Source organism: Cupressus sempervirens, chromosome 10, assembly GCF_028749045.1.
Source record: "Cupressus sempervirens isolate cs-2001-9-10 chromosome 10, ASM2874904v1, whole genome shotgun sequence".
Taxonomy (NCBI): domain Eukaryota; kingdom Viridiplantae; phylum Streptophyta; class Pinopsida; order Cupressales; family Cupressaceae; genus Cupressus; species Cupressus sempervirens.
In genome coordinates, this window is record NC_143127.1 from 702,977,757 (window position 1) to 702,988,134 (window position 10,378).

The window sequence follows — 10,378 nt, forward strand, 5'->3', positions numbered from 1 at the left end:
ATGAGAGAGTAAAGAAGGAATCCACTTACCAATAGGTGTTTTCATTGCATCTGTGGACATGTTACGTGTTGAGTGTGTTTTATTATTTTTCTAAAAATGCCAAGATCTCTCTCTTTATATACATACATACATACATACATACATCTATAGAGATCACAAGGGCATGACAACAAAATGCAGCAATCACAATGACATATACATACATATAGATATACATACATATATATACATACATACATACATATATATGTATATATATATATATATCTATACATACATACATACATACATACATACATATATATGTATATTTATATACATAGATACATATATACATGTATGTGTGTATGTATATAGATAGATCTTTCTTTATGGTGCTAAGTGACTTCCTCAAGATCCTACACATAAATAATGCAAACCAGGAAAAATTGGTAGAGTTCGCCAGAAATTTTACAAAAATGTATCATAGCAGATATTTTTAGAAAGAAACAAGCCATAACCTAGTTAAATAGGTCTAGTTGTTGATTAGCTGGGTTGATTACAAGTTCCTATAGAAATATCATCAGATTAGGTACAATAAAACAAACAAGATGCATAGATCACAAGGGTACAACAATGCGATATAGAAATCATCGGGCATGAAATGAATCCACAATTTACCAAATCTCTCTGTATACATTCATCCATACATATATACATAGACATAGACACATGTGTGTGTATGTATGTATACACACACACACACACACACACACACACACACACACACACAGATATATATATATATATATATATATGTATGTATGTATGTATGTATGTATGTATGTATGTATGTATGTATGTATGTATATATAGACATACATACATACAAATATACATACATACATACATACATGTATATATGCATTTATATGTATGTATATGTATATATCCATGTATATAGAGAGATATTATTTAAGGTTCTTACTACATCTTAGCACAATAGAAAAAAATATCGAACTGTATACATATTCCAAAATCCAAATAATAAAACAAAAAAACTCACTCAACTAGGGCTAAGTGACTCACCTAAAAATTTATACATACATACATACATACATACATACATATATATATATATATATATATATATACATACACACATATACACATATACATACATACATATATACATCTGCATCCTTTGCATGGTTTAGAGGTAATGTCATTGTGGCATAGGCTTCTGCAAGGGAATGAGCCTCATGATTATGGCATTTACACAGAAGCAAAACTTGCTTCTTCAACTCCTTACCTTCAACTCTTCATTGAAGTTATTCTTCTAGTAGTGAGAACAGCTACTACAAATTATTGGGAGCCAAGGGACCTTGAACCTATCCTACAGTTTTTGGAGACATGGGAAAAGTTACTACCTTCTTTAATACTTTATAAAATTTTGGATCATATAGTGATGCCCAAATTAATAGTAGTGCTAGACAATTTGGATCCTCATAGGGAGACTATGCCAATACATGCATGGTTACATCCTTGGCTTCCGTTATTGGGGCAAGCATAAGGAGCCTTTATATCCAACCATTCATTATAAATTGGGGAATGTGCTTCATGCCTAGCATGCAAGTGATGCATTTGCACATGCAATCATATCACCTTGGAAAACTATATTTGATCATTAGCTTTGTTCAAGTCTTGATTTTAATAAAGTAACAAAGTGATTTTTAGGGTGGAAAGAACTATGTTGTCCCAAGCTTCTTGCTGGTGAGAAGATAAGAAGTCGGCTAGATGTAGCCCTTGAAATGATAAATAAAGCTATAGAGGGTATGACTGCGGAACAACCTAGGGCTAGAGAGAATGTAAGCTATCTTAGGGTGATAGAGCAATGCCAATTTGAGGTACTTTAGCATTGACAACATATGCTCAATAATAAGCATCAACTTCCATCAGTGGTGAGATTCAGCTGAATAATTCCATGGATGCACCTTAGTTGATTTTGAAGGAAGTGATTGAAATCTATACACAAGAACATGACATCCAACTTTTCCCTAAAGTGGGATGCACACATGATGGTCCTTAGGTTTATGGCTTTGGAATACTCAGTATCTATTTGGATTCTATAAAACAACAAGTACTTTCATAATTTGGATATAGATGGGTGATTGCATCATTGGAGTAGTTAGTTGAGATGCATTGTAATAAAACTAGAGGAAATCATTTATAAACCAAACATATAATGAAGAGGAAACTTAAAAACTTGAATGCTAAAATCCTGAAATGAAAGCTATCAAGGATCAAACACTTATGCCAAACTATTTTAGATTTTTTTTTTAAATGACATAAATCATTCCCCATTTGTTTTGATTGTGGAGAGTTTCATGCAAAAGAGGGTGGAGAACTTTGAATGAGGGTGGAGAGATCTGAACATTGGCGGAGAGCTCTAAGCTCTAAATGTTGGTGGAAATTTCATTTTTGTGCGGGCCTTATGATCTCTACTTTTCTTTTGTGTGCCCTTGGTGGAGATTAGTGGAGATCTATGATTTCATTATCATGCCCTTGTGATCGCTTCATTTAAATGTTGTGCCCTTGTGATCTTTGTATGTTGTGTCATGCCCTTGTGATCTTTGTGCCCTTGCTCTGTGATTTTATTCAAGGGGATATAAAATCTTGAGATGATATTGCAATAAAATTATTGTGATGGTTTTTTACAAACAACTTACATGGATTCATATCTAATGATCATAGGCCAAAGGTTTTCATGTGTATCATACACTTTTCATGAAAAAATCCCTAGTTACAGAAGTTTCTCCTACCACTAGAGCAAGTATTCACCCTTGACTGAGAAATTGTATGCCATCTTAAAAGAAAGTTACTTTTTTGGGACATGGAGCACATTCAATCTTAGTAAAATTCAACTTTGTAGTTATTTGCATTTTTTTTCAAAGATATGAATAGTGATTGATTAGAATTTCCTACATTTGTTTCTAGATATTACCCTCCATCATTTCCTTCCACTAGATATTATTGTCATCTTTAATCTCTCAAATATATCCATACACACCTTCCTTCTACCCCACCATAGGCATGGACTAGAGCTACATGCAACCCTTGTTATCTAACATGCATATGGTCAAATGCATACATGAATTACATAGGCATTATTTATTGACCTACATGTGATCTTTTATTTTATGTAGTTCTCCATATGACCTACTACAAATATACAATCTAATTTGAGGAAAAATAATAGCCTTAAATGTATATGACTAAATAAAATAAACAAGATTAATAGTTGTAGTTGTATAACTCTAGTATTATTGATTATAATAAACATGTTCAATAAAACAAGTATCAACATAAATGGATCATCTGCTTGATCCTATTATGACTTAATGTGAATGCATTTTACCATTACTTGGATGATATTATGCACGAGATCTTTACTCAATCACCAAGAGATAATATAATCTATAAATACAATTTTTTGCATACTTAGTTTGGTATGAATAGTTTTGGTTGAATGCAAGAATAATTGCTTGTGTGAATTCAAGACATGAATGATTAATATAAATTAGCATAAGTACTATGCAAGTGTGTATGTATGCATGTAAAGTAGTTCACATAGTGAACTAATATATATACATACATGCACATATGCATACAATCATCATAACCAGTCATCCTTGAATTTGACCAAAGCTATTATAAATGAACAAGAGATACATGTTGAAGGAAAAAAAAAAGAACATTTACATAGGTACCTCTTCTCCCCTTGAGGAAAATTGCAGAGCAAGGGCACAACATGACAATGAAATGCAAAAATCACAAGGGCGTGATAACAAAATCGTAGATCTCCACTGATCTCCACCAATGTTGAGAGCTCTCCACCCTTTTTCATTATTCTCCACCCTCTTTTCTATGTAGCTCTCCAAAATCAATCAACAAAAATGGGGAATGATTAATTTTATGTTTCCTTCTTCTTTTTTCATAATCCATAATCCACAATCCACAAGATTTCTCTGTATATATACATATATACATATATACATACATAGACACATATATATACATATGCATATGTATATATATGTATATACATACATACATGCATACATACATATATACATACATACATACATACATACATATATACATACATATATACATACAAACATACATACATAGATATATACATATATACATACATACATATATATACATGTATAAATATATACATGAAAAAAAACAATAATACACTTTCTAAGAGTTTACAATTGTTCAACAAAATTAATGTTTTATAAGAAAATGCACCTGAAGAACTATTAGCTCACAAGAAAGAACATGGTGTTGAAATAGTATAGAAATTACTTGACATGAGACGTCGATAAGTGAGGGTGTTGACCAATCTTGAAAACTTGTATGCTGAAATGAAAGCTATCGATGATCAAACACCTATTCCAGAGTTACAACACAATGTGAAGTTAATTTCATATATGGTAGAGGGAGATATTTAGAAGTTTGATAATCAAAATTTAAGACATGAGAGCGAAGAAGGAGTGGCTTTAGAAAGAGACTACATGACAGAAAAAATAGCTAGACAACATAGAGGATGTTATGGGACCCACTAGATAGAATCCAAGAAAGTGTTGTCATAGGTAATATGACATTGGTGTTAGGATTTAACCACAAAAAAAAATAACAATTACATGAAAATATAAGCAATATCATAAAATAATAGATCACACAAAAGAAAAAAACACAAGACTCCAAGATTTAACTTGGTTCACCCAATCCCTGGGCTACATCCACCAAACACCAAGTCCAATATTATTATGATCTAGTGATTACAACCTAATTACAATTAGTAATCCCTTACAGCTCAATACCACTATACGAACCAATTTTTGCATCACACCTTATGAAAAAATCCCTAACCCTATGCCCTTTTATACAAGTATTTTTTCCCCACTTTAGGGTTAAAATTAGTTACAACATGTCAGCCATAAATTGGCAAATATTAGCCATTGGTAAATAGTAGCCAACCATTGACAAATAGTAGCCCAAATTTTTTTTTAACCCCACAAAATTTATGAAGTATGTACAGTACTTCCTTGATCAGTCACCACAAACTGACAATTGGAATTACTTGCAAGTGTCTTTGAGAATTTGCAATCTGAATATCGGGAGGACTACAAGTTGTGCAATTTGTCATGTATTGCATTTGCATTTTCTTATAAGAGTGTTTCAAGTATTGACATAGTCTCCCTATGATGATCCCAAGTATCATATTCTTATAAGAGTGTTTCAAGGTTGGAAACCACTTCAACATCCTTTACATGGTTTAGAGGTAATGTTATTGTGGCAGAGGGTTTTGCAAGGAAATGAGCCTTGTGATTATGGAATTTACACAAAAAAAAAACTTGCTTCTTCAACTCCTTACACTCAACTCTTCACTAAAGTTATTCTTCTAGCTATGAGAATAGCTACTACAAATTCCTAGGAGCCAAGGGACACTCTACATATGCTACATTTTCTAGAGACATGGGATAATTTACTACCAATTTTAGTACTTCATAACATTGTAGATCATATAGTGATGCTCAAATTAACAACAATAGTAGATACTTGGGATCCTCATAGGGAGAGTGTGCCAATAAATGCATGGTTACATCCTTGGATTCTATTGTTGGGCTAGTGTATGGAGCCTTTATATCCAACCATTAATTATAAATTGGGGAATGTTCTTCATGCCTGGCCTGTAAGTGATGCATCTACATATGTAATTTTATCACCTTGGAAAAAAATATTTCATCTTGCTAGCTAGGAACAATTGATTGTTCATTTTATTGTACCTAATTTGATGAAAATTCTATAAGAATTTGTAATCAACCCAACTATTTAGAAACTGGACCCATTTAACTAAGTTGTGGCTAGTTTCTTTCAAAAAATATCAGCTATGATATGCTTTTGTAAAATTTCTTGTGAACTCTACCCATTTTTCCTAGTCTGCATTATTTTTGTGCAAGATCTTGAGGTAAGTCAGTTAGCATGAGTTGAGTGAGTTTTATTATTTTATTATTTGGATTTTGGAATATGTATGTAGTTGCATCAATTTCTCTATTTTTTACTAAGATGTAATAAGCACCTTAAAAAATATCTCTAAGATATATATCTTTAGAAGGAAATATAAAGAGATACCTGTTTAGAAGGAAAATAAATGAACATTTACATAGCCCTTGATGAAAATCATAGAGCAAGGTCATGTAGATCCCAAGGGTGTGACATGGCAACAAAATTATTGAGAAAGGGCATGAGAATGAAATCATAGAGCAAGGGCATGAAAATGAAATGCAGAGATCAAGGGCACAACAACAAAATTGTAGAGTAAAGGCACGACAACAAAATGTAGATATCACAACAAAAAAATCACAGAGCAAGGGTACAAAAACAAAATGTAGAGGTCAAAACAATGAAATGAACTTATCACAAGGGCATCACAACATTCAAATCTCTTTACCCTCATTTGGAGCTCTCCAACCTCTTTCATGTGCATCTCTCCACAATCAAAACAAGTGGGGAATAATTTATGTCATGTTTTCTTTTTTTATTTATACTCATGTGGGTGTCACAATTGTGATGCAAATGTTAGTATTGCAACAACATCGGGGATAATTGTAAAGAAAAAACAAGAAAATCACCACAAATTATATCACTGTTGCAAATTACCATCACAATTTCACCCCAAATGTTGTAGTGAACATTATTCAGTCAGTTTGACTGATATAAATTGTATACAATTATACACACTGCAAATTTAACAATAGGATCCTTAGTTCTATCAATCAACATTCTATGAACACTCCACTAAGCCTTTGTTTAATCCTCAATGACATTTTAAACTACACATCTCATTTTGTTTACCCTATCCTAGGTTGGATAACCAGTAACTCAGTGAATAATCACTTTTTTAATATTGACTAGTCCATGTTCTAACCATAATTTCATATCAAGTACTCAACTCAGTAAAATCTTTGTCCATTCCACTTTGAATACTTTAGGAAATGCTAGGGCTTAAGTAAGCCCTTTCTCAACAAAAATTGTTCTCATCTCTCATAATTCCATTGTCATGTAGTTTATCATAAGTAGCTCGCAACTCATAATCTCCAATCTCTCCAACCTTACACATAATATTATTGACTGTCATGAACCATCAAAAATCTGGGTGGAATTCATGACAGAGCACCATATGCATCTTATGTCATCACAATGTCAGGGTATGCCTTAAAATTTGGTGGAGGACATTGATTATTCCTCACATTTTGCACATTGCTTTCCTTCAACATTTCTTCTCTAGATATAGACATGGAAGATGCCATTTCAAAAATAGGGTTTTCAAACTTAACTTCTATTTTTTTGAAAATAACGAAACTCAACACTTTAAACCTTACTTTGTTATGCAATTTTGCCGATGACATGTTTATATTCACTCACTCTTTCACTAAAATCATCTTTGAATCACTTGAGCACTCTAAATCACTTAGTAAATGAAAGTGAACTTCAAGAATTTAATATAAACCTTCAATCTATTGTACTAGGTCTACAATAAATGCATTGTACTATATTGGGTACATTACAAATATCTCAACCTTCACATTATATTTTGTTCACACTACATTCCTTCAATCACCCATTCTCCATCTCCTTTACACACTTAGCTCATTCATCATAACAACATGGTTCTATATGAACACTCAACTCGTATGGCATTACTCAATCACTACCAGAAATAACACTAATAGTCAACATCTATTATGCATATGAATTCTTTTGCTCAATTCTTTTCTTAGATCTATCCTAGCGCATCTCGATTCATATAGATATACAATTTTAATCACATCTCATGTTAGGTCCTAGTATGTAATTTTTCATTCAAGTGTACAATTCCTTGTATACCTTGTTTGCTTAGATGGTAGTGGTGTGATCACTTGATCCATTGAATTGGGTGATCTCAAATTCACTTGATCCACTACTTCTAGATTTTACTTTCTCTCTCCAAGTTTGAAATATCTCTTTCTTTGACTGTTCTATGTCAACTTTTCCTTTTCCTTTGATGTGTTGATTTCTTGGTACTGGTGCTTGGGTCCTACAATTCTTAGTGACATGTCCAACCTTGTGACAACTAAAAAGGCTTCTACTTAACCATTTATTGTAATTGCCTCTAAAATGTGTCCTAATGCAATTTTCTAGGATGTGACCATATTCTCCACAATAATTATAATTATACCATGTTTATAGCCCCAATTTTAAGAGTTACCTTGCTTAGGTGCATGTTCTTTCTTCCTAGATGTCTAGTTAGATTTTGCCTTAGATCTTCATTCTTGAGCTCTATGTCCATATTTTTGATAGATGTAGCAATGTTCTTCAAATCTAGGCACAATAGGTGTATCACTTTCCTTTGACCTACATTCATGTGATTGGTGTCCTTGTTTCTTGAAATTAAAATAGTTACCAGTAAACTTAGGTTTAGGATTTTTCTTACCAATATTGCTTCTACAAATGTTTGTTATGCATCCCAACTTGCAACAATGATGACATTTGGGTTTTCCTTTTGGTTTTGCATTTCTTTGCTCTCTACTCTTGGATGATTCTCCTTCTTTGGTAGATGAAGAGCGCTTAATATGTCCTAAACTAGAGGTATCACTGAATGACCTTGGTGATCTCATAAATTCTTTAAAGTATCTTATAGTTTTACTAGGTTTATTCATCCTTTCCAATAGTTCTTTCTTAGATCTTAACTCATTCCTCAGTCACTTTGTGATCTCATATTTGCAATCTTTACATATTTTCCATTTAGCTCTTGATTTGCAACTAGAAATTGATTCATCATCTCCAACTGATTGTTTATAAGATTTTGTATATCAAATGACCTTTCTTCAAGTCTACTATCTATTTGTCTCTTGTCTTCCTCAGCCATGACTTTGTCTTCTTCATCTTTCTTTTTCTCTTCAATCACTTTACATAGACTTACTGATTAGATTTGATGTTCTCTCTTCAATCCTCTGATGTCTTCATTCAAAATGTTTTTCTTTTCTACTAGGTTTGCTATTTTTGCATCAGTTTCACTAGAATTTCCACTTTCAAATAGTCCTTTGGTGTCTACTTCTTGGTAGAGTGTATCATTTTTCCTAAATGGCCATATCTTTCCTTTCCTTTAAGGATTTCCTTAACTCCTCTCTCATTGTTTCAAGTTGCTACAGTATGACCTAGATGTCAATCATATGACTCTCTATTGTCTTTCCTAATTTGTAAGACTTCATCCCCAAGATCTAAACTCCCAAGTTCTTAGAATACTTCTAAGAGAACAAAGCTTTGATACCAATTGTTGGAAGTCTTATCGGGAAACATATTGAGATCATGGGGGGAGAGGGGATTGAATTAGGATCTATAAAACTTTTAACTCTTTGAAAAAAAATAACAAATTAACTACATTCACTCCTAATCCTTCTCATACCTAAGATCATTCACCATGTAATCATAAACTATAAAACTGAAATAGATCTAACTATGCATCTTATCCATCAACATGAAAAAAAAATGTAAACACATAAAACAAAGATTTTGGTTATCCAAAACCCTCCAAGGTGAAGGTAAAACTAGAGTGGGGATGACACCAACAAATCATTAATAGAGAAACAATAAAGTTTTCATTTTAGGGATATAATTTTGATCACTTCTAATGATCTACCGTGTGAGTGGTCTCCTCTAGTAATATCTTTATAAGACTATTAAGTCTATCTTGATTAAAGGATTCAAACTTACAATGAAGTAAACAATCTGTTAGGATATTTAACTAGGTCTGTTAAAACCACTCTATTAAGATATCTTCCGTAATACACTAGTTATAATGTCTTAGTAACTGATCCTTCGATTAGCACTTGATGCCAGATTACAAATCTCCTCTTTCCTTGTCTAAATTTATCTCCTTATTTGATTTTTTATGTTCTTTCCTTTACTGCTAGGTTTCTCGGTCTCATCTCTCTCTTTGATTATTAAATTTATCCTTAATTTACTCTTTCCTTAACATTCTTGCACATACATGATCATCATTTACAAAAGCATATGATTTAAATCTTGGTCCCTTCTTAAATAGATAATTGTGGAAGGTTCTAGATCAAGATCAATGATCTAGAATTCAAACTTTTGCCACTTCGTTCTCCTAATTTTTATGATTGTTTACTCTACATTCCTAGGGATTGATGTGCTCTAAAAAATACATAATTAAGCATAAATATCATATAGAAGTTCTCCAAAAATATTTATATAAGTGTTTGTGTTATTACAAAGACATATTCCAAAAATAATTTACTCGACAATTAAATATCCCAATGCT